Source organism: Nymphalis io, chromosome 23 (genome assembly GCF_905147045.1).
Source record: "Nymphalis io chromosome 23, ilAglIoxx1.1, whole genome shotgun sequence".
Classification (NCBI taxonomy): domain Eukaryota; kingdom Metazoa; phylum Arthropoda; class Insecta; order Lepidoptera; family Nymphalidae; genus Nymphalis; species Nymphalis io.
In genome coordinates this window covers 7001344-7029013 of record NC_065910.1, presented here as the reverse complement: position 1 = coordinate 7029013, position 27670 = coordinate 7001344, and the positions used below count along the sequence as shown (strand labels likewise).

Below are 27670 nucleotides of genomic sequence, written 5' to 3'. Positions count from 1 at the left end.
ACATTGTGTTAATTAATGTTTACGTCCATACGAAATTATTGTTTATTGGTCATTATCACCAAGTTCGAAATTACAATGGGTTGTGGTTTTATGTAAGCTTCGTATATATGAGGGAATTTTCACCTCGCGTTTATCGAATATTTACGAAATTCGTTAATTTTTTTGTGAATAAAGTAAATGAATAACGTAAAAAAACGAAAGAATAAAATTGTTTCATTGATTACATTATTATAATAAGCCACTCAATAAAAAATTAAAATGACTGACTGATTAATACGTATAAACTAAACTGCTGGTACGATACGATGAAATTTTGCACAGAAATTTCGTCGTATTATTTTCGTATTATTTTTCGTTTCATTTCAGAGGTTAAATAAGGGATACATGTTTGTATGGAAATGTCATTTCTGGCACTGGCACCTTCTTATTAATGTGTGTTCTTTAACACATAGTTAAGATCTTTGGTACAGGGTATATTTAGGTTCTAAGCTATTTATATAGATTACTGCAGTATGAGTAGTTTGAATGAACAATAATATTAAATAGTTTCATCCATCATTTAATTAACTATTTTTGGCATATTGATTATGTGAGCTTCGGATTGGTTTAGAATTTTGTAAATTTTGCGGCTGTATCCATAAATTAATAACGAGTTCGCTCTCAAATCTGAAAACAAAATGAGGTAAGCTGTGAAATCTCATAGTTAATTCATTGCAGACAACTTTGTTGGTTACCAAAAAACTCTAATGCTTTAGAAAATTCGATCGGTTTCTGAATTATATTTCCAATGATTCCATCGTTCACGGCTAGTATAACATATAATTTTCACTATCTATATTGGAATAATTTCGTTCCTGGGTACATAGGAACATAAGTAACTAGCTGATTCACGTGATATCACCTCTGTACGTACGTACTTACGTTACTGTTCCCCAGTGGGTTATAGCGTGATGTTATATTAAAAACCTTTCTCAATTAATAGGCTATATATAACGCAAAAATATTTTTTTCAAATCGAACATTGATCAAAAGATCCTGAGATTAGTGTCTTCGAAAAGAAAACTCTAGCTTTATAATATTAGTATAGACTAAATAAGACCACACATTCATTAGTATCATATGTCAATACAAACTATTAACTTACTTTTAATACTATATAAAACATAACACGGTTAAAAACAAATTTTTATTTGTTTCTTAAAAAAAAATCTTTTTATAAGTAACCGATTCCCCATATTTTCTCATAATTTATATTTTTATCCTGGACATAAACTATTTCTTCACAAAAATAAAATTACTATCGGTTCAATGGTTCAGAGATGATGACCTAAACAGACATAATTACTTTTGCATTTATTTCTAAAAACAAATGTTGGCAGTTAAAAAAAAAATGTTCTCGTAATTGGTTTAAAAATGGAATGGAGTGTATTCATCATCAAAGCAAATCATTCATGTTTGTTAAATGAGTTATCTATAAATATATCTATTATAGTTTTAATTTCCGTTTGTCTGCCTTTATTTACTACAAATTATACTACTAATTTTATCTCCATAAAGCGCTTAATCCGTACCAACGAGGTGATGAAAATTATTACGTCACATATTTAATGTCATAATAACGAGAATTTATGTACTCTACGAAAAAATGAAATTCAATTTAACTAAAAAAAAATAAATTTCAAATTCAATAAATGAATGGCGAATTAAATTAATATAATATGATCCGAACACTGGATATAAAAAATATCTCTTACTGTCTCTTTAGTCTGTCCATAAGAGATTTTGACCTATTTTCTCTGATGATGACCTATTTTCTCTGAATCTACTAAAAGAAAAAAGTTACATTTTAGTACTTATAACTTTTAGTACTTATAATTTTTCTGGTCCATAACGTCACAAATTTAATGTCGTATTGTTGACAATAATTAAGATTTACGCTCTCAAATAATAGGCATAAAAATGTATGTACGAGAATGATTATATTATTGTCTAAATTATTTTAAAACAATTCAATTATTTAGTAAGCGAATGAAGTATACACCTAATAACAATCTAGTCCTGTCATCTGGATTACTCTAGAGAATGATGACCGCGCGTAATGCTTATTGAAATTTGATGTAAACACGGCTAATACAATTATATTCCGCAAGAGCGGTGATCTATAAAATTGTTAGTTATTCAACATCATATATCATGACAATTCAGACCGGAGCTACATCCATTAGCGTTTGGTTAACCATCTCATTAGTGACGTTAGATTTAGGGCTATATTGTGACATTGACATGAAATTACTAGATGAATTTATTTGTAACCTAATAATTAATGTTTGATTTTAGTGGTAAGATTATCTATTGGCGCTCATAAAATGTAAAAAATACTCGTATACCGTGACGGTAAACGGCGTGATAACCTTTTATGCCGTCGTGTCTCTGCTACTTTGTGTGTGTCAATTTTTATAAAATTATACCAAATTTCATCAAAATCGGTGCAGTGGTTTAGCCATGAAAGCGGAACAGACATACAGAGTTACGTTCGCATTTATAATGTTAGTACAAATATCAATTCAGGTGTTTCCCATCGGAGAGGCATAACGGTTCCGATACCGCCTTCAGTTCTATCATGTTACACATGATTTCCTATGGCGATGATCTAGTAATCTGTAATATGGGTTTATGCCAGAAGACATTAGCTCCACACATACGAGTACCATAGCTGTAAAATATTATTTTAATGTTTGTTTTAGGTCTATATTCTAAAATGTGGTTTAACGCTGAGGAGTAATGATTCATTTACCATTTATACGAGTTATGTAAGATAATTATCTACATAATCAGTATGAAATAACTGCCATGGAGAATGAATTGTGCTGGTAAGAATCTTCACAAAAATGAGTTCTTACTTTTAAATTTTAATTAACCCGCACATAATATAAATAAGACGTATTACAACTTATTTTTACAACCTTGTAAATAAAATATAGAAGGAACAGGTTCTCAATTCGTCTGTACATGTTTTTTATATGTGCGGCTATAACTTTTTGCTTATGAACCGATTCTTATGATGTTTTTTGCGGTGGATTCAGTATAGCTCTTTAGCGGTCCCATCGCTGTTTTATTGATATCGGAAGTCTGATTTGAAGTGCACATAACAGTAAGCTCTAAACCTTCTCCTCAGAAAGAAGAGGGGACTTTAGCCCAGCTGTGGGACTTTAACAGGTTGTTCTTTATTTAATATTAAACAGGTGTTTAGTCTGGCAAATGCACTAACTGATGGTATCTGGTCACGTCCGACCACAGATACAAGCACTGTATGAATTATTTCATATGCTTATGCTAACTATCCCTTAAAGCGCCACCTACCCTTGAAACCCCTGTTCCTGTATTAAGTTTATGTTTTTTTTTTAACAATAAATAATATATATTTTATTATTTTTATATTTTTTATTCGTTTATCCTAAAAAAGCAGATAAGCCAATTCCACAAACCACCAGGTGATAAATGACATAGTAAGACTTCTAATCCAATTATTAGGTACCTGAAGGCTCATTTATCCTTCAAATTATAATACATCGAGACAAAATATTAATATTCGACGATAGCATAAATGAATAAGTAATACTTAACAAAACGATCTTCACAAATTTACCTTACCTTGACCTTAGTCCAAGAAATTACATCGAGGCTATTATAAAAACAGCTTCATGGAAACTCTGAGTTCTGAACAAGGTGCGGCGTTTTTTCACGCCACAACAACTGTGCCTGCTGTACAAAATACAGGTACGGTCTTGCGTGGAATATTGCTCGCACCTTTGGGATGGCTCCCTACTCTGTCTCTAATCGCTAAGTACCTACTGGAGGCCTTGGACCGGTTGCAGCGACGTGCAGTGCGCATTATTGGCGACGTAAAGGTCACAAACACCCTTGAACCTTTACAATTGCGTCGTGAGATAGCAGCACTGAGCGCTTTCTATCGACTGTATCACGGCGAGTGCTCTAAAGAATTTTTCTCTCTAATTACTGCTTCCCCCTTCCTTCTTAAGTCCACGCGAGCTGGTTCTCGATGTCACCGCCTAACTGTCACAACAATTCCATCGCGCACAAAGAAATTTGGCAACTCCTTTCTTTGTCGCACTATCAAAAAATGGAATTCCTTACCAGCTCACGTTTCCCCTCCTCTTACAACCCGGGTTCCTTCAAACGAGGCGTGAAGAGGCATCTTGCGGGCCGGCAAGGCGGGGACGGCTAGTACAGAACATACTTCCACTACTACCACTTAGCATCAGGTAGAGTAGAGTCATTTGCCATCCCGGCGCATATAAAAAAAAATCCCTACCACTATTTAAAGGTTCCGTATCAATCGGTATCAATTGCCTTTTCCAGTATCAATTGTTCTTCAAACCACTCAATATTAGAATGTTATTACGTAAGTTATAAGGGATTATAACCTATTTATGCGATGATTAATTGACATTACATTCAACGGACACCTGTCTCGGAAGCTGGTGCTGATTGCGGCTTAATGATGTAATTAACTTAGTCAGTACTATATCGTATTAATGTACGTTTATGTCAGCTATTTGTTACGAGCGCCCGATCTGTAACTACGCGTGAATATCGACAGTTGTCGAACTTTTATTTTATTGTTTAAAGGAATCAAGAAAAAAAGTAAATCATATTGGTTCACTATTTTATACCATTGATTCCTTTTTTACCGAAACATCAACATTAATGATTATTGAAGTAATTTATAACAAAAAAAAAAAAAAACAAATTTATAGTATAAATATAAATAAATTTCGTTAAAAAAAGAATATATTTTTAGTATTATAATAAAATATAGAAACAAAGTATATAGTACTTAAGTGCCACGAAAAACAAGGCGAGGAGAGGGGCCAAGACGACACAGTTAAGAAAGTGTGTACCCGTTTATCGTCACGGTATAGGAATCGCTCCGTCGTGGCAATTTAAAAATAAACAATATGTGTATAAAACATAATAGTAATAAATCACTTTTCTAAAATATATATAAGTTAACAAACTTGTCTGTAGTCACAATCTCCCTTTGACATAATTTGGTTACCTTGGCTAATCTGGACGATAAGCAATTTTTTCAGAAGACACTGGTGGTAGGGCTTTGTGCAAGCTTGTCTAGGTAGGTACCACCCACTCATCAGATATTCTACCGCAAAACAGCAGTACTTGGTATTGTTGTGTTCCAGTTTGAAGGGTGAGTGAGCCAGTGTAATTACAGGCACATAGGATATAACATCTTAATTCCCCAGATTAATGGCGCATTGGCGGTGCAAGCGATGATAACATTTTTTACATTGTCAATGTCTAGGGGTGTTGGTGATCACTTACCATCACTTGCTCGTCCACCTACCTACAATCTATATATAAAGATACTATTATGCACAAGCAAGTGCGCAACTACACCTGTAGAGAGCAAGAGTCCTTGCTATTACCTTACCCTATTAATCCAGTGGAATATTAATTCAATATGACTGGTGAGAATAAAACACAGGAGATGTCAATGGCTTTACGTTGTTTGCAAAGCTTTCCGACAATTTCTAGAAGAATAACCAAATAACATGTTATTTACTAAATGAGTTCGCTATGGAAACGTTTTATTAAATGTTATATGTAACCTCCGACTTCAGTGTTCCAATCGAGTTTTGAACAATGTCTCCAGGGATCAATATGTACCTCAGCAGCGAAAGACAACTCGTACAATAGTCAATAAACAGCGCTCGCGTGCAGCAATTTTGCGGCGCTTGTGTTACTCGAGGAAGATAAACAAATACACGTCGCAATTTTTAAATTTCTATCAGACATTCAATTACCTAGCTAGGATATGTTCTTACTCGAATTTGTTGTTGATGATGGTGAATTTAAATTAATGCCACGTCTTATAAAAATATCAATTTGATCAGGATCCAGAGTATACACAAGAAATACAATTTAACTTCACAGGTAAGCTCGACTTGGTATTTTAGCTAATGTTTGCAGAGTTTTTCATTCACCAACACATATGGACCCTAGTCCAAATACTACCTTAAATACACTATTTTGGTAACACGTTGTTGAAACAATATATTGTTATTTAGATTAAATAAGGTTGCATACAGTAACGACTTCTGCAGCAAAACGAATACATTATAAAATTTAATTAATATGATCGGGCTATAAAAAAATATGTTTAATGTAATAATGTCCTCCAGGCTGATTTCAGCCACGGTGGCCTACTTCCAGATTTCGGGCTGCTACTGAGAAATTTCTGACAAAATACCCAATAAATTTTTATTGGCCCGCCCTGGGAATTGAACCCAGGTCCGCGTCAGCGGCCTCCTATTTCGCCACTTTTTCTTTCACGCAGTAGAAACCTTCAGAAAGGTACCCAGCTCCCATGGGGGGGGACTGGGTTATGTGGGATTCTTACCCACTAAAATCACTCCGATGGCCGTCCTCGGCACGGGTCGGAGAGGCTGTGGGATCGTGTTGATATAACGCATCCGCGGCCTCTCCCGTGCTTTGCTCCCCTCGTGGCTCGGCGTTTGGATTTTTTTTTTTCAAATTTCAAATTTTGGCCCTTTCCCGTTCCCGCTCTGGACCATGTCTCCTTCTGGACCATGACGGTCTCACAGAAGGAGGCTACGGCCCTCCACGCCGATTCCCTGCGGAGCATCGCCAACACGATAGCTCGCAGGGACAGGTCTTGTCTGACTTCGCGGACCAGGATCTTCCTCTCCGCATTCAACGCGAGGCACGCCTCCAGCGTGTTCTAATATAGAAGTCGCATGAAAACGTGTACAAAAATAGCCGAAATTTAAAACCAAAAATAAAAACAAAATTCGCATACTTTTTCTTAATTTGAAAGTTATACTGAAAATAAGCTGAGTATTAGAAACTTTTTAATAAAAACATTCAATCGTCTTTTCTTAAAGTTTAGCGAAAGATTGTTCCGAGTTAATAAAATGTAGATGAAGAAAATACGAATTCAGCCGGAATTTTATTCATCGAACGCAGGCTTTTCTATGTGGCTTATTACACTTTTTTCATGCAAATGTTTAAAAATGTAGTCCGAGTGAAAAGTTTGAGCATCACTGAGCAGTTTGGGTAAATTACACTGTTATCTCAGTAAATGTTGTAAAACACCAAAAACATTTTTGAATCGGCACTAATGTTATAAAGGATAAAGTTGTTAGCTTGTTACACAAAATAGCAACTACATTAAATTTAAAAATGGAACGCTATAAACAATGTTGTCTGTTGTTTCGTAAATAGTAAATACGTTCATAACATTGTTATTAGATTATTATAAAATAACTAACGACCTATATGATACTTGCATGCAATGATTTTAAAATTTTTTGAGTTATTAATTACGTATGTTATACGAATTATCCCCCTATATTGTACGTTCGCAGTATTGTGCTAAAGACCATCCCATCAAAAACATAAATATGAAATGAGGGTCAAGTTCAATATTGTGATATTAACTAGGATTTAGTATTAATTATTATTTCAATATTTAGCGCACATCAATAGTGTAAGGAGAAGGTTATGTAAGATAGTGTAACTTACAAATAACTATTAATAACGTAATAAATACGAAAGTCGACTATACTCTTAGTTATAAGTAGTTATAAGTAATTAAACTGATACGTTTGGATTTAAAAAAAAATTAAGGGTGGTATTCCACTCGTTATATATTCACGTGAAGACTTTAAAATCCACATAAAGACCGGCTGTCATCAATTTTAATTGCTGATTCTTACATTGCCCTATAAGTAAGTGTTCCTAAAATAATCAATTAATTGAAAAAATTTAATAAAATGATAAAATTTTACTAGTTTTTGATTTATTCCTTCGTATTCACCCAACTTCTTATCTGAATGCCAAATTTGAACTTTCTAGATCATCTGGGACTGAGTTGGAGATTTGATCTATAGGTCAGTCAGTGATAAAATTTGTCGATTTTTGGACGTTAATATCTAAATAGCCGATTGAGGTGTGTTCATAAAATTTAGAGCACATATGTATCTCGCAAGTTTCAATATATGAGTCGAATTTGACATATTTAAGTGATATAGTTTTTGAGTTATGAGGGGGTCATTACACACGGTGCTGCTCGCCAGTTCTGTAAGCTTGAACTTGGCTTGACACGCTACCGCGTGTCTAGATAAATGAAATTGGTAGCGTCTTGTGTGTTCCACAGCAGAGCTGTAGCCGCTTCTCCTCTCTAAGACAAGAAGTTTAAGATTTATAGACATTCGTTACGCATAAAATCACTCTCGATTTATCGATTGGATTATGTTAGAGAGTGCCCCATAAGTATAAAACCGAGTTTTTGTCATCCCAGAACGTGAGCGTTAGCCGCTATTTTGAAAAACTTCTTTAGTAAATATCTCAGAAACGGTGACTTTTGCGTTAAAAATAGTAGAAATCCTTTTTGTAGAAGATAAAATTTCCCATCGTTTTTATTTAAAAGTTTTTTCTCTAATGTTAATATTTTCCGAGATATAGTTCTCCAACTTTGATTATGAATTTTTTTCGTATTTCCAAATATTATTAAGATAATTTACAAAAACAAAATTAGCTGTTTTTAATTAAGTATATCTCGAAAAATATTAACAAACGCATTTTTGGTGCTAAAATTGTTGGATTTCCGTTATAGGCTTACTCAAATACACTTTAATGCGGGTTTTTCTTCACGAAGTTGTTTTTCTAATTCGAATTTGATTACAAGCACATATTAAGCAAATGAAAAAATCAAGTGCATGCAACAATTGCTGTAATAAATTCAACTCGGATGAATCATGCGTAAACGATCACGATCAAAAACAAGCATTAAGGCCTAGATATAATTATGAGCCTTTTTCCACATTAATAGCTATCGAAAAAAATAAACATTAATCTACATCATGTATATATAGCATTAAAGATGAATTATTTGCTTAATATATATATTTTTTAAACAATATCAAATAATAGGAATAAACATTTTACGTTAACTTTTAAGCTACCTCTCGATTTTTTATGGATATCAGCATAATAAACAAAATAAGAACAGGTTTGCAAAATATTTCTTCTTTGTTTGACCCTATTCCTAGTTCAGCTGGGATCGGGTCTCCTTGTACGACTGCGCCAGAAAGCTCTGTTCTGGCTTGTCTGATTATTGATGTCTCTCTCTCTCTTTGCATGTTTGATTACCAGGTTGCGGGTTTGAAAAAGCTTGCAAAATATATTTCATAATATTTTTTAGGGATTTTTTCACCAAATCGATACTTGAACTTTTGCGTTGCTACTTCTCTGTGGCCCAATAAATCAGCGCGGAACGAGATGCTGTGCAAACTAGTGACAATTTTCTCCGAGAACAGTTAATCAAAGTAGAAAGAAATAGGCAAAGGGTACTTGTCCTGCTTGGGTATATTCATCGACAACCTCCAATCGAGCAAAGTAAACGGCCTATATCTAACTCTTAATTTTACATAATAACATATTCATAATAATTATATTTACTATATTAAAACATAATAAAGTAATTTTATTTGATTTGATTTTCGTGCATCATTTTTCTATTCCTTGAATGGTATTTGTTACAGTAACAGTACAGTAGCAGCCTGTGAATGTCCCACTGCTGGGCTAAGGCCTCCTCTGCCTTTTTGAGGGGAAGGTTTGAAGCTTATTCCACCACGCTGCTCCAAATGCGTGTTGGTGGATTTGTTAAATACCTCCTATTTAAAATAATTGATAGGTACAAAGTACGACTCTATCACATATACATAAACGCACAAATAAACACATATGTATATATATAAGTACAATCATACACAATTACGGAAATCTATAACATCGCCTTAATACAAGTGACTTTGGTTATTAGTGAATGACATTAAATGACAAAAGATGGCGCGATATTTGAACACGGACCCAATGGATTGGAATGGGCAAGGTTTGGTAAAGGAGTATTTTCCTTAAAAAGTACAAAGGCGGAATGATAAAAGGCCTTTGACGCGGATAAGCGACACTTTTCCCTAAAAAAGAAAATAGAAAAGAGAATAAAGTTTAATTTTGTAGAACAAATTTCAATTATCTCTGAACTAATTCCGGTGAAAGAGGCTTTGGAAAACCTGCCATCTTTATTATAATAAAGATAATCAGTAAATTAAGACAGGAAAAATGCTAGTATCTTCAACTATAAAAATAAATGTTTATATTTACAACAGTAACATAGAATATTCGTGTTATGATCGTCATACTTTACTTACCCTTCTACCATTTATTTAAGTCTTCATCACATTTATCGCGGAATTAGACAAACTTTTACGACCTAACTGACATCGATCTTCTTTGAAAATGCTTTTGCTGGTGTGCAAGATCGTTGTCAATGTACGGGACATTGAAATATTTATGTGCTTGGAAGTGGTTGAATAATAATCCAATTATCCGTAATAAAATAAATAAATAAATAAGCCTTTACACGTCTTTGCCACATTTTACATATTACTAAAATTATCACTCTGGTGAATTGACATCGACAACTTAGTATGTTAGCCACATTTGGCAAAGGCATCCTCCATTCTTTTTCATTCTATTTTATTTAGTGCGGTCCTGGTCCATGTATGCTCTGATGTTGCTTTTATTTCATCTTCCCACCTTCGAAACGAACATATACTTTGTCAATATACTAGTTAGTTTAAATCGTTTATAAGCTTTGTTTCATTAATTTAAATATAGTTATTGCTTTTTTGTACTATATTATTGATAATTGAGCAATAATATTTCGTTTTGACACTTTAAAAATTAACTTCTTCTTCTTTGTTCCTGTCTAGGATATTCTTAGGACCTTTAGTGTTTAAGCAAGATAGGTAATAAGTTGTTTTATTCACAGAGAGTGTTTTTATATATAGTTTGTAAAATATATTACAAAAGTAATATAATATTGTTCGGTGGTCTCAATTGAGGAATTGTTGCTGTCTCCAACTCTCCAACTCTACTGTTAAGTGGAGGAGAAGAAGCTTGTCCAGTATCGTGCTGTTGCTGCTGTTCTTTGTCGCTTTGCACTATTTTTATTTTTGTAATGGAACAAGGATTTGATTTTCTTATTTTCACTGCATTGAGGGTTTGCACCATCCTGCTTATTTTTTAAATCTTTATTCTATGTTAAATCGCTCTAATCTCTTTTTTTAACAAGGGGGTGGCCTTTTTATGTTATAAGCAGGCGGACGAGCAAATGGACCACCAACCATGGGAATTGAGATGTTATTTCCCCTGTGCCTGTAGTCAAACTGGGTGATATCCACCCAGGCGGGCCCGCACAAAGCCCTACAACCAGATATATTGTTAATTTAAAAAATTAAAAATTTGATAACCTAATGTAGGTTTTTTTATTAAAAATGCTGACTTGGTTTAACAAACTCTTTTATTTGTTTACCGATCGTAACAACTTTCTTAACAAACTTTGTATCTTACGTTTATCTTCTATTAATTTTATATATATATTTTTTTAAAGCTAATTAAAATTTTATTTCAGCGTTGCACTCATTCCAAAACATTTTTTTAAATAAATAGAAATATCTTTTATATTAAGAATTTTTTATGTACTTCTTAATTTTCTTTTTAAAATATACATCAGCACTCAATACTTAACAGGATTATCTTGGGTTCTCGAATATATAAAATTTAATTAAAATGGTAAAATCAATTCATACAAATACATATTCTTTGGTAATTCAAAACAACAATGAGAAATAGCTGTGCCGCGAGGTTTCATGTTTAATTTATGATTATGTAATATTTACTGTTTTTCTTTTCTGCATATGGATTATAAGAAAAAAAATATCCTATTATTGTCTACAATTAATTATATACTTAATAGGTACATTACACTTCATCTCAATATAACAGCTATCTAATACAAAAAGACCTTTTTACTCGTAGTTCCTAAAATCAGTAATTCAGTAATCAGTAAAATGGTACAAAATATCCAGCTGTACCATATTTATAAAATAAACATTCTTATATGGTGGTATAAGCGTCTTAACGGACGAATGAATCTCGTAGGTATTTACGTCTTTGCCTCTATACAGTGTCTTCCTATTACATCTTAGTTTCTTAAGAAGATTAAAAACTTATATTTTAATGCTACTACGAATCTACAAAAATAAATAAAATTGAAGTGTCTGTCTGTGATTTTAAAATGACTGCCTCTTAATTTTTGTCTGTGTGTCTGTCTGTTTGTCCAGAATAATCTTGAAACGGCTAAAAATACAAATTAAAATAGCTGAATTATTATAAGAAGTATTTCAAGGTTCTGCTTAGTCTTTACTTCATCAAAATCGATTAACTCTATCAAAAGTTATTAAAACGTACGTATTTTGGTTGTTATATGTTGCGGCCAATAGACCATAGATGCGGTGTGCTAAATTGACTTATTTCTGAATCGAGGTGTCCAGATTTTACGGAGTGGAGTGACCTTCTGCTATGCATTCTGTCGTTTTTCCTTTGAATTCCGTTTAATTAGATTTTCAATAATGGTGGGTGAAGCCAAGCGCTAGTTTACTAATTAGTTCGCAATTCAAGAAAAATTATAATATCTATCAATTTCTCGAAGAACGGCTTATAACCAAACTTCAAACAATAATAAATTGCAAGTATTTAAAGTTGTATGAAAACGTTAAAAGTAGAGGTATACGATATCCTTCAAAATAACAACATATATTCATATGTCAGTGTAATAGGTTTTTATAAAGAACTTAATTAAAATAAACCCATTAATCGAAGTTCTACAGCACTTATTACTATTTCGAATACGTCAAAAGACGTCCTCCTAACTAATTTTGGACATTCGTAATGAAAAATGCCAAGTTTATTACGCAGGTGAAATTGTAGCTTACGCTAATATACGTGCTTCCTCTATCTCTGTACTTTCATTGCCCAATAATCCAATATGAACAGATACAGTTCAAGCAAAGAACCTACAGCTTTACGGGTTTTCCAAGAATTCCTTGTAGGATAACGTGCTTGGATTTCAACTATTTCATAATATATTATATTCTATTATATTTAGACAGACAGTTTTGTGTGATACGTATAAAACAGGCAGATTAAAAATAAAAGTCCAATTTCTGTACTTGTAATAATAACCCTGCGATTAATCTTTTATTGTGTGTAGGTTTTCAACATTCCGAAGCCACGAACAATTTTCAGAGATCAATTTCAATGGAATACTCGGTCGAATGGCTGTTTCTATATCACGAAATGAAAAAGAAACATTCTATCTGAAATAGAAATTGAGACATATTTTCGTTTAAAAATAATTACATAGAAACCAACCGAGTACAAAATACAAAGATGAAAGTAAGTTTATCTTATTCATCTTTGAATATCTATATTCAAAAGCAAACTTTAACTGTAAACGACCGGTCCGTTAGACCGAGTGCTAATCACAATTCGTGGAAATTGCCATTTCTCCCACTTGGGTGTGCTAAGCTTCTAAGTACCTCTCAGTTTAGTAGCGCTTACGGCGGTAAAAGTAGTGTTTATATCGGATCAAATTCGGTAACTTACATCGATTTGAAATTCCAAAGCTGTTAATAAGGCTTGTTTCGTCAGTGTTTATGTAGTTTTTTAAGCTTGATTGAAAACAATTGAACTTCTTTTTCTGTAAAAAACTAATAAGTTCTCTCCTTTTTTTTCAATGCCATTTGGTGGATATTCATATCACACATGGACGTTTCATATTTTTTCTGTGCAATTTTACAATATAAATTAAAATAAAGTTCAAGAATTCGATTTGATTAATTTAGTTCGTGATTATTTTTATGTACCATGTATGTGCGCAGCAGTGCTGCTGTTGCTGTGTATTCATTATTTAAAATTATTTTTTTATAAGCAAGGTAATACTAAATAGGCGGCTCGTTTACATTGCTGATGAAAAGAAAAAAAAATCGCTTAAATAATATTTCGGACGAACCTTTTCAACAAAAAAATAATTACTTTTAAAATATGAAATACACAGAAACAACGATTACAGAGGAAACTCTACCAAAATAACATATTCATACATTCTCGTTAACGTATTATAAATACGGTTAGTTTGAAATTGAGTCGAGTGTTGAGAATTCTGTATAAAATAGAAAGATATTATTATACTACACTATATTAAAATATTGTTGAAATTAGCATCAGCTTTACTCATTTACTCAACATCTGTGTAACTACAGGCAAAGGGACATATAACATCTTAGTTCTTGGGGTTGGTGATGTATGTGAATAACAATGTAAGCAGTGGGTGGTAATATTTCTTACAGCGCCAATATTTATGGGTGATAGTGAAAATTTGCCAGCAGGTGTTCCACTTGACACTACCTGTTTAAAAAAAATTATTCTGATCGATGCAACTTATTATCCACTTAAATGTCAAAATTGTAGTCTACTAGTTACTTGCCTGTTGCCAACAATTTTCGGGAATGCTTGAGCTGGTGGTTCGGTCCCTTGCCACCATACAAACTACTGAAGCGCTTCTGTGCTCAGATTAGCTTATTAAGCGATAAGTTATATTCTACTCCAAATGAAACACCTACGTTGAAAGTAATAATGACTGTCTGTTTTAATACTAAGCCAAAATAATGATGACAGACTAACACCGAAGGACCAATTCAATCTTACCTATAGGTAAGGATCGCTAATACAAAACCGCACAAAGCATCAGTAAATTAATGGATCAAAGAAACTTGTAACATTAAACAAAAACAGAAGTTCAGAAAAATGTTTTAATTCATTTGAAATGAAAATTCGTTATTTTTTTTTTTAATATTTACAAAACATCTTGTATATCTCCACAATTTGTTGGAGTAATTTTACCTTTTTAAAAGCCCCATTGTACTTATTCCATTGTGATATTGGACTTCTAAATTATTTCCATCATATTGAATGAGCGCTGGCTTTGAAGGGTAACACAAATATTCGTTTGCGGAAATTTCATTTGTTATTATGTACGGATAAATATCGTTCAGCAGTGTTATTTGAATTCTGTATGTTAGGAAGGGATTTTAACATAACATATAAATATCTCGTATCAAAGTCAAAGTAAAAACTTTTGTTCGATGTATTTTATGATTTAAAAAAAATATAGTAGATAATATAATTATCGCAGTATAATACTCCATCCAGATTTATGATTGAACATTTGAAGATAGAAAAGCCGAGATGGCCCGGTGGTAAGAACGCGCGAATCTTAACCGATGATCGTGGGTTCAAACCCGGGCAAGCACCACTGAATTTTCATGTGCTTAATTTGTGATTATAATTCATCTCGTGCTTTACGGTGAAGGAAAACATCGTGAGGAAACCTGCATGTGTCTAATTTCACTGAAATTCTGCCACATGTGTGCCAACCCGCATTGGAGCAGCGTGGTGGAATAAGCTCCAAACCTTCTCCTCAAAAAGAGGAGAGGAGGCCTTTAGCCCAGCAGTGGGATATTCACAGGCTGTTACGGTTACGGTTATTTGAAGATAAATAGCACCAACTATGAAAAGATTTTTTGGAGTGAAAACTTCTTTAGGCGTGTTGTGCTGTTTTGTCGTATGTGATTGACTCGTGGTTTTGCGTCACCGACATGCTAATGTTAATATAATGAAATCGTTGAAAGTACAAATAATTGAAATATTTGAAATTTATATAAATACTAACAGTATATACAAAACTATAATTGTATTTTAGCTCTTATTTATTTAAATTAAGCTATATTCATATGTTGTATCGAGTTAGCGACATATTAACTGGTTATTAACTGGTGGCTGGTAGGGCTTTGGGCAAAACAGCAGTACTTGGTATTGTATTGTGTTCCGGTTTGAAGGGTGAATGAGCCAGTGTAATTATAGGCAAAAGGGACATAACATCTTGGTTTCCAACATTTCTTACATTGTCAATGTCTATGGGCGTCCACATACCATCAGTATATGCTCGTCCACCTACTATTTTTTTTTATGAATAAAAAGCTTTATAATAAAATGGGATAGAATTATTACTTGGAGTGCCAATAGATGTGGAAATTAGACAAATATATTCAACAGTGTCAAGATTTCACTTCTATGGGCAGTCCTTATGACTGCTTCTTTTTTTAATATATTAGGTTCTTACATATGAAATTAGCTTTTTATCGTAATAACCACTTTGATCTGAATTCTAAATTCAAATTTATAAATTCATTTAGCTGGTACATTTGAGTTTTGAAAACAGTCATTCGTTTGTTTTTCCTCATTATTTTTTTCTTTGGCGTCGCTTATTACCACACAATGGAAAACATGAAATATCGGTATATTTACGAGTATGAGTTCTACCGTGGCACCAGTGCTGCAGAAACAGCTCGAAGGATTAATGATGTGTATGGCGCTGGTGTCGCAAAAGAAATCACTGTACGTTTTTGGTTTCAGCGTTTTCGTTCTGGAGATTTCGGCCTTCAGAACCAACTCCGTGGACGGCCGGAGATCAAAGTGGAAAATGAAGAATTAAAGGCTATTGTGGAAGCGAATCCATCACAAAGCACTTCAGAGATAGCTGCTGGCTTTGGGGTAATTGATTAAATTGTATAAATCCACTTGAAGCCAATCGGGAAGGTAAAAAACTTGAACGATGGGTACCTCATGAATTGAGTGATTCGAACTTGCAAACACACGTCGACTGCTTTGTTACTTTGCTCAACCGACACAATAATGAAGGGATTTAAATCGAATAATTACTTGTGATGAAAAGTGGATACTGTACGATAATCGGAAGCGCTCGTCGCAATGGCTGAACCCTGGAGACCCAGCCAAATCCTGCCCTAAACGAAAATTGACTCAGAAAAAATTACTTGTGAGTGTTTGGTGGACTAGCGCCGGTGTCGTTCACTACTGCTTTCTAAAATCTGGCCAAATGATTACGGCAGATATCCAATATCAGCAACTTCAAACCATGAAGGAAGAACTAACTGTTAAACAACCGAGATTGGTCAGTCGCTCTAGGCTACTGCTGCTTCACGACAACGCAAGACCACACACTGCACAACAAACAACCACTAAGTTAGATGAGCTACAACTGGAATGTCTGTGACATCCACCATACTTCCCGGCCCTTACTCCAATAGATTACCATTTTTTCTGGAATTTGGACAACTTCTTACAAGGAAAAAAATTCAACTCCGATGCGGCAGTCCAAACCGCCTTCAAAGAGTACATTGATTCTCGCCCCCATGGTTTTTTTAGTAAAGGGATCAATGAAATACCTATGAGACGGCAAAAGTGCATGGATAACAACGGTGCATACTTTGATTAATTAAATATATTTTACAAAAAAAAAATGACTTTATATTCCTCCCGTACAAAACGCCAATTTCATATGTAAGCACCTAATATATAATTTGCTTATTGCTAAATAATAGCTTACCAAAACCGCTTATGGAGAAAACAATCGAACAATCGAAATTTTTTATAGTACCTAAAGCCCCCCCCTACCTACTACCATATTTGTACATATACTTACAATCTTAGCGTTGAGGGCAAAATCGTTATTGAACTAATATATATTTTTAAAATTTTGTGTGCAATATTAATTTAAACGAAATAAAGTACAAGTTTTGAACCTCATTTTTTATAAATTTCAGGAGTAGTCTAGAGTTGGTAAGGTATTCGTGTCTTGAGCGAGTAAGGTGAGTAAGTAAGATAATTAATTTTTGACTCGACTCCTACAACTAGTCCAACTTTACAAGTTAGAAGCTCGAAATAATTCATAAAAATAAATTTAATCTTCTGCAAATTATATCCTATTAACAAAATCACTCCAGAAACTCAATGGATAAGTTAACATAATTTGTAGGAAACTAGCTTACTTCCGTGGCTTCGCCCGCATATTAGGCACATTTGACAGGTATGATAAAAGTACGTAATCCTATAAATTTTAATTTAGCAACAATTTAATTATAATTAATTTTTTTTATTTATTTTACTTAATTTAATCGGTTTATAAAACAAGTTTCGGTTATTGAATCGGCATTCATTGTTTCATTTTATTATTTGTTTGATTTGAGAGATGGCAGCACTGCGTTGTTCGACGTTGACGTCGTTCATTTGGTCGTTGAGCAGGCGCCAGTCGCTAATGGACTCATGTAAGTTTTCTAACGATTAAATATAAGAAGATTTGCAAGTATATTAATTGAGCATCACAGATTATTGGCATGGAATACATTGTTTGTACATTTCGTTTTTTGGTTTTTATATTCGTTTCAGATTATATACAAATCTCATGTAACGGAGGGTTACCTACTTCATCTACTTTGTAAAACTTATTAAAGAAGTTCGGGTTGCCAAACCGTAAGTAAAACTCATTGTATTCGCTTAGTCGAGGCTAATTCATTTTTATTTGAGTGGTATTTAATCGATTATTCGTTCAATTCCAGTTTTTCTATCAAAATCCGCCACGTGCAATGTAAGTCATATATTGTCTAAATTTCGAAATATGTAAAAACTCTTGAGGTTGGTAATAATAAAAATAATGCATTAATTACATTCAGTAATCAATATTTTTTTTTATTAATTTCTTCAAAATTGACTCAAAACCTGAACAAAGACTTTATCAATGTAATGGGTGACCTAGGCGATTTAAATCATTCAAAATCTGTGTTTCATTAATTATAATATAGTTCTTGCTTTCTTGCACTATTTTATTGCAAATTAAGCAATAATTTTCCATAATTTGACAGTTTTAAAATTGTTGCTGAGTTGAAGCTGTTGAATTCTCTGCTGTTTTGTCCAGTAGCCTGCTATAGCTGCTGCTGTTGTTTGTTGGTTTGCACTGCTTTTATTGTTGAAATAAAACAACTGTTTCATTTTCTTATTTTGACGGCGCAAAAAGGGTTTGGTTTGTTTGGGTTAAATTTATCACGTCATTTTAACCGATGCCAACTCACTTAATCCTCACTTATAACAACACCACTTATGATATTTTTCTTTCTTATGATATTTTTTTTATTTCATAATTTCATTAAACAAAGATAAATAACTTAACTCTTAACTATAACGGTTGAAATACATTATAGTATGTATCAATACATACTATAATGTTTTTTATTATTTTTAGCTTAAGTTATTTTATTATTTTTACATGACCGGATGCTGTTACAACAGCCCACCGCCTGATTTTTTATTTAGTTATAAAGTAATTAAAATTTTATACCCTAAATTTTATTTTATTTATAAAGCTGTATTTGTGCAACAATAATAAAAAATAATAATAATAAAAAAGACTAAACAATTATTTTTCATTTTTTTAAATTTATTCTTTCTTCTCTTGAAAACATATTATAAATGTATTTATTATATGTACTAATCAAAAAAACTCAACATGTAATATTATTGAACACTTCATATTTCATTCACAACGATTTTAATTAAAATATATAATATTTACAATCGCAAAACTATTAGGAAACTCAAGTAGGTAGATGAAATTAAAATACTGTAGGCGAGCAGCATTATCGCGTGTTGACGTCACGCAAGGCTTTAGGTGCTTATTTCAAGGACCGGGCCGATTCATAATATTGTATATATTATAACTTGATAATGCCTATGTCCTTCCTTGGGGTTCAATCTTATATCAATTTTATCAAAATCGGTTCACGGTGGTTTAGCCTTGAAACAGACAAAGTTACTTTCGCATCTATAATATTAGGGTAGATGTAGTAAACGCTACCGATTGACAGTATCATCGTTAAAAAATACGAAATAATCTAATAAAGTTAAATAAAATGTATATAAAACAAAAAGGTGTGCTGAAATCGCTTTTTCGCTTCGATATTGAATAAACCTGTCCACAAAAAAGTCTTTATTCGGGAGTGAACCACGTACGAATTAAAATAAATTACACTATAACACGACGCGCTACATCGGCCAATCTCTGTTATTGCAACCATCTCATGCATGTTATATCAGATGAAAATCCAATTATGAATGTTATGGTTTTTGTGGAAATGGCGTAACTTTAAGTTTTAAGTTTAAAATTATTATAAACAGAAACAGAGCTAAGCTATGAGCTCATTCAGGGACTCTACGTGTTGTATAAATCTGTACTCATATTATAAATGCGAAAGTGAGTTTATTTGTTTGTTTGTTACATTATCACGTCTTAACTATTCAACAGATCATAATGAATTTTGTATACACGTTGTCAGGGGTATTGAAAAGAGATAGGGTACCTAAAACCACCCCGTAAGAGTAGTAACTAATAAATGCGAGCAAATAAGTGAAAATAAGTGAATAAAAAACAATTGAACTACTTATGAATAACATCCTGAAAATTATTAAAAAAAACTCATTCATCTTAAATATTAATATTCAGTTAAAGCAATCAATCAAACTATAGCAACACATTTAAATTATTGAAGAGAGAGAGATTGAGATATTTTTTTCGATAGGAAAACCCTATAAATTTTTATCAGCCCACCTTGAGGTTTGGACCAGGACTTTAGGGCTTTATATATAGCCGCTAAATTATCGAGACAGTCCCCTAAACTTAACCAGACTATGTAAGCCAAACAAGAATTAAGCGTTATGTCGTGGCCACACCGATGTTTCGTATTCTATAGCGTGATGATTAACAGCATTACTTGCAGCAGCCTTAGTGTTACCGATTAAATACACTTGCGTTTCTTCAGTGTTATTTTACTGATCACCACTATTACAAATCATTGATTTACTTTAATCATGACTATGATTCTCTTTAAACACAATCTTAGTGCAAAGATATTTTTTTTTTATAAAAATGGAATTGTTGTAGTTACAATCATAATAATTATAGGATTTTTTGTTATTTTCATATTGCAATCTCTTTTGACCATTTTTAATAATATGCTATTGGATATATTTTAAGCTCCAATAAAAATTTTAGAAAATAGTTTGTAATTGATTGATCTTTGTTAAGATTTTCTTGTTTATTACTCTAAAAATCTTCATAAAACGTCTGTTACATCTTAACATTAGTTCATTCATTTATATTTAATCATGTGGCGTACAAAATATCTAAGGCTTTGAAAGGCGAAACAATTCGCGCTAACGTACTTTGAGCGTTGGAAGTCAAAACGCTTCTCGCTAAGGTGTTTTAATCGTTGGAAGCAGAACCGCTTAACGTTTGTGTAATGTAGAGCTGGAAGCCAAGACGCTTCGTTGAGGTGCTATGAGTTCTGTAATTCGTAATGCTTCAAGGTAAGCTATAACGCTTTCTGCAAAGGATTGTGGTTTTATAATGTAGTGATGTTTTCCTAGTGCATTATGGCATGGGAACTAAGCCACTTGCGGTGAATATGTGATTACATATATTAAAAGTTGAGAATAGCGACGGCCGCTAAAATTACTTAATTGTTTTTTTTTCAATGTAGTTGAACATAGTTTACTAACATACTACACTACATATTAATTGTATTTTCAAATTTACGTTTGAGAAACCGCGATGCTTCGCTAGTATTATATACAAAATTTCTATCATACGCTTGAATATGATAAACGCATAGGGAATCAATGCTAAGTGAGATCTGGGATGGTAATTCATACATATAGTGTTATAGTTCATGTATTAAATTTGATATATGGGTGTGACATAGCACAAATGAAGCGCTTTGAGACAAGTGAGCGTTGTATATTGTCAAATCAATCTGGTATTCGTATTATTTCTATGAAACACGTTATCTGCTTCAAATATATACGTTATGTTTATTATCTACACTAATATTATCAAGCTAAGGTGTTTTGAGCCGAGATGGCCTAGTGGTTAAAACACGTGCATCTTAACCGTTGATTGTAGGTTTAAACCCGGGCAAGCACCACTGAATTTTCATGTGCCTAATTTGTGTTTATATTTCTTCTCGTGCTTGACGATGAAGATAAACATCGTGAGGAAATCTGCACGTGTCTAAATTCATTGAAATTATGCCACATACATATTCTACCATCTTCGATTCTATATAATAGAATAAATAAGAAGATCAATATTTTCTCACTTACGACTTACCAGTGTAAAATGCAAATGACCAACTGGCTTCTCAATTTGGGCTATGATGAGACTGAATTATTACTAAAACGATCAATATAACATTGACCTAACTTATTTTTCCTTCCTACCCCATCCCTTCCTTATAGTATATATATTTAGATGTATATATGTTTATATTATATTTTGTTAAATTAAATGATATTTGATTGTTATGTTTGCAATGAACAAATAATAAATAAATGTGCTGTAGAATTGGAGGGCGTTAGTAGCTACGACACAGTATTATACCATTGTAGTCACTATCGTATATATTGTTTAAGATATGTATAATTTGTTCAAAATGAATAAAATAAATACCAATCCGCATTGGAGCAGCGTGGTGGACTAAGCTCCAAACCTTCCCCTCAAAAAGGAGAGGAGGCCTTAGCCCAGCCGTGGAACATTAACAGGCTGTTACTGCTAGTAAGATATATATCAACGACGAACTCATTTGTGTATCTATTTATGTATGGTTATGGATATCCTCGTAAAAAACTTACGTAAATTAACGGATAACACATTATTTATATCATTTATTTATTTTTATTATTACCAGACATCTAATATGTTAGTTGGCTATATATTATAATAATTAAACTTCTCCTCAAAAGAGAGAGGATGCTTTAGGCCTTAGGATATTAACAGGCTGTTACTGTACTAAGGTGTTTTGACCTTAGATTGCCCATTTAAAAAATATATAAGAATGGTGAAATTTCACGAAATTTTGACGACCGCAATTTTAATTTTGCCCATTTCGGAAATAACTGTATTATAATAATTGTAAGCACTACACATATTATAATAACACAGATAATAAATATGATAATAGATGATGATGTTCTCCTGATTGATTACGGTTTCGGTGGCTATTCTCACGAGAGACTAGCCGCAAACATAAGTGCATTATCTATACCCTTACTCTTATAATACGATGGGTCGGCAAATCCGCAGCCAGAAAGAGTTCACAGTATCTAAATACGCTAGCTTAATGATTGTGATTTGTATTGAAACTTTAAAATTATTATTAAACCGCACCTTTAGTCTCATAATTTACTGATAACATAATCGTGGTCCCAAATTGTTATTCCAGGTGCGGTGATGTGACCAATAAAAATCAATGGGTTTATTGAAATTAGTAAGGATAAAAATGAACCTCATTAAGAATATAAGTGAGTTCGTGATGGGCCAGCAGATAATTACGAAACGTTCAAATTGTTATTAAAAGAGTATAATTGAAACAAAACCAATAAATATGGATCAATATAAAATTTAACAACAACATTGAGTTTCGTTATTAAAGCAAATATATTAATTTTGCGTGTGCAGTACACATACACGGAAAATTAATGAAATACATAGTATACGCACCACGCATACACAAGCGTGTAGAGATTGGTGACGAGGAGGCATGACTGCTTGCCATTTGCCGTCACCTCATATGAGTTTTACGGATTTTACCTTCAGAGCGAGTCATTAAATGTTTCACATAAAAAAAACTAGAATAAAAAGAAGTAAAGTAACAGCCAGTAAATGTCCCACTGCTCGGTTAAGGCCTGAACTCATTTTTGAGGAGTTTGGAGCTTACTCCACTACGCTGCTCCAATGCGAGTCGGTAGAGTTTCAGTGAAAACAGACACATGCAAGCTTCTTCGCGATGTTTTCCTTCACCGCTGAGCACGAGATAAACTATAAACACAAATTAAGTACATGAAAATTCAATAGTGCTCGCCCGGGTTTGAACTCAATATCAATGTTTAAGATTCCTGCTTTTAACCATCATCCATTACGGTTCAGAATGAAACCTTTTATAAAGCATAGTGGGCCTTTAAAGTTTTTTTCGCATACATGTGAACACTAAGAAGAAAGATGACGACTTCTTACGACTAATGGGCCATCACGGTTCGGAATAAACCTTATGTAATGGTTACAGTCTTCATAGCAGAGGACATAATGAATTTATAAGAAAAAGTAAATAAGGACCTTGGCCTTAAAATTTTTCAAGTATTTATCTTCAAATGGCGAAAGAAAGAAATAAAACACACAACGTATTCAAATAAGATAATCGTATAAAAAAATAACATCCTCTGGTTTTACGGTAGACTTTTATGACGAGATTTCGGAGTTATTTGCATATAAATTATATTTTCATTGCTAGTGTCCTAATATATTTATTTTAATACAAGTACGACTCACCAATTTTGTGGATGGATATTGAAACTTAGATATTTTATTAAAAACAACTTATCAACATATTTAATATGTAACTTCCACTTGAAGTAACTAAAATATATCTATCTTTATCTGTAAACAGATAAATTATAGATTAGACGGGATACTGGTGGTAGGGCTTTGTGGAAGTGGGTAGGTACCACCCACTCATTGCAATACTTAGTATAGTTTTATTCCGGTTTGAAGTGAGAGTGAACCAGTGTAATTACAGGTACAAGAGACAAAACATCTTAGTTCCCAAGGTTGGTGGCGCATTGGTGATGTAAGCGACCACTTACCATCGAGTTCACTTATAATCTAGATGTCAAGTCACCTTCAAGATAACCTCTTAGCTCAGCAATGTAACATTTACAGTGGTCACTTTAATTTTAAATAATCTTCACGTATAAAATACACGCTATGTACTCCATTATAGAATAAAGTTGAACAACAAACGTCTCTAATAGTTGAAATACTCAAAGATAAACGGAAAAGTTTTAGAAATTCAACTTCCCGTCTCATTTGCCTACACCGGTGACAGGAGGGCTGGTTCATTTTCCGCCCAGAGAATTCGAATTGCGTTTCAAAATGGAAATGTTGCCAGCATTCTTGCTACCATTCTAAGCGTTCATGATTTGTATAACAATAGTTATTTAAGTTTTTTTATTTATATTTTTTATCTGTGTTATACTATATGTCGCGATAGTTATTTTTCTGTTGTTCTTTTATTTTAACTAATGTCTTGCAGCGGTTCGTCGTATTTTTGTACCCTTATAAATTCGGTTTGGACAGTGGTAAAAAGTCCAAATTTTCAGATTATAAGTTGCAGATTCCGGCCCCCTTTGGCTATTAACCAATTTAATTGGATGGAGGTTACCCAAGCTTAATTAGAGAGGGTAGATAAGATATTAGCTATTTTTTACGAGTATTTTTTACAAGATGTATATATATAAAAATACTCGTAAAAAAACTTATGAAGGTTAATTATTAAAACAAAAGTTATACTTTACGATATTTATTTGTCAAAGTTTACCTTAAATCTAATTTTATTACATATTCTCTGTTTTTCTAAATTAATAATTTCTGTGATTAAAAAACGTTTCATAGAATTTTCTGTTAATCCTATTACGTATATTTCGATATTCCTAAAATAGAAAATTTTAAAGTGTGATATAAAAAAATATATATAAATAAATAATAAACGTTATTAAACATCTATTCTAGTTTGATCCATACTTAAAATATATAACAGAAGTCTTAAAAAATGTTTTAACAAGTTTGTATATTTTTACTTCTGTAGTACTGGAAACTTGGTAAATTTCAATTTATTATTTTTATATTAAATTATATTAGAAATTAGTATGACTAATTTCTAATATAATTTATAGTCATAGTCAAGTCATAGAAAAAAACAGTCTTACTTATAAGCTTTGCTTAGCTGTTAAGTTAAGCACCTACTCATTAAAATTTCACATAATAGTTAATTTCAAAAATCGAAAAACACGCAATAGGATCAGTCGTTTTATTTATTATAAAGTTAAAAACAATATTGCCATATGGAAATAATCATACTTTTAAACATTATTATTTACAATTTATTTACATATTACAATTATTATTATTAAACAATATCAATAAATAATTCTAATTATAATCATCTAGCAAATAATCTACAATTAATAAGAGATCGGTGCTATTTCGAACAGTGAATTAAGTGTTTAATTAATTTTAAATTTAAACAGAGATGTATTTACAGAAAATATAAGATTTTAAAATTTAGAATTAAAAAAGTTAAATTCAACACTCGATCATATCCTTTTTAAAAGGTTCTTTACTAGTGCGTCTTATTTAAATATTGCCGTAACGATTTTATCAATCGTATGAAACTTTCATGTCATATAAGTGATTATATTTATATACAAGCACCAACGTTTGTATAAAGATTTCCAATCAAATAAATCATGGGCAATGTGCCCATTTGTATGAATCGATTTGATTCTTCATCCTATGTAATAATTTCGCACCATTTAGATGATTTGATTATATAGACAGGCTTGGCTCTTCAATGACTAGTAAGCCTCTCAAATTTGAACATATTTTAATGTAACGAGTTCTGTATTTTACATTGTCATAAGCGTGCTTTCAATTTGACTAAATTATACTGGATAATAATAACAGAAATATATTTTAAAATCATTTTGAATGTTTAATATTTCACAACGAGTGTGTTTTTAAAATTTAAAATATAAATTTAGTTATTGCCTTATTAAAATAGAATTGCAGTGTGCTTAAAATGTATGGCTAATTAAAAAAAACTGCTCTTAAAGTAATTAATAACGATAAACGTGTCACTGCATGAAAATTTTTAAACAACGCTCTGAAGTTTAACCACGCTTGCTTGCGATAGCTTGCGCTTACACTTACGTAGGTTAATTTATGTGTATAATTCATCTCATACTTAGCATTGAGGAAACTGTGCCATCAATCTCATCATCATCACCAGCCCATATATAAGCAGCGCAGTGGAATAAACGTCACAAGGCTCTCAGTGGAGTAGGCATTTTCCAAGCAGTGGGATACTTACGAGCTGTTATTTTACAGTGTAAACTTTAGGCATGATTGCCTGATAGATATACGAATGAAATGCTTTACAACTTCAAAACTAAACAAATATTTGTTAAACCACTTTTTATATAGTAATTGTCTTACTAACAAACATTATATAGCGAATTGAATATTTGAACAGGCCTCTCTTTCCGTCATCAGTAATTTGACATTCGAAAGAAGAAGACGAAGTAATTACAGAATAGCCTTACATTTTTCTTTTGTCAGGGGTTAGCTTTTAATTAATTAAAATAAACATTATGTAGTACAAGAACAATTCTATTTGTTGATTCGCGTCATACTTATACTTACGTCTCTTTCTATCACAAGGAATTTGACATTAGAAAAAAGAAGACACACAATGGTGTAATTATCAATTGCTGTTTATGTTTATTAGTAAGGTTTGATTTTATATAATTAAAATAAACATTTAAATACAATAAAAAGAAGTTGCTTTATTCGTTCAATTCTAACTTATTTTCTTCTACTCAGTCTGATAAAATTCTGAAAGTAATGAAAAATCTAAGAGATATCTAAGTTGAGATAATTTTCGTTCTAAAAATATTACCGCATTGCTTTATACAAATCATATAAACTATTTACTTTAGATAATAATGACAATCTTTTAACTCTCTTCATTTATTTTAAGTGGACCGTACTAATTTATGTAATTTCAATAATAAAACGGCTACAATAAAAAAGATTAGAATACGAAACAAAAGAATTATTAAAATATCTTTCAATATTAATTATAACATATTGCATTTACAGAGTTCATTATATTGAAAGTACATA

At 32.3% G+C, this 27670-nt stretch overlaps 1 long non-coding RNA gene across 1 annotated transcript in view; it reads left to right on the top strand.

The window, feature by feature from the left end:
• Window positions 1-27670, top strand: part of LOC126777608 (uncharacterized) — a 185987-nt gene that overhangs the window by 101776 nt on the left and 56541 nt on the right. The window lies entirely within an intron of this gene.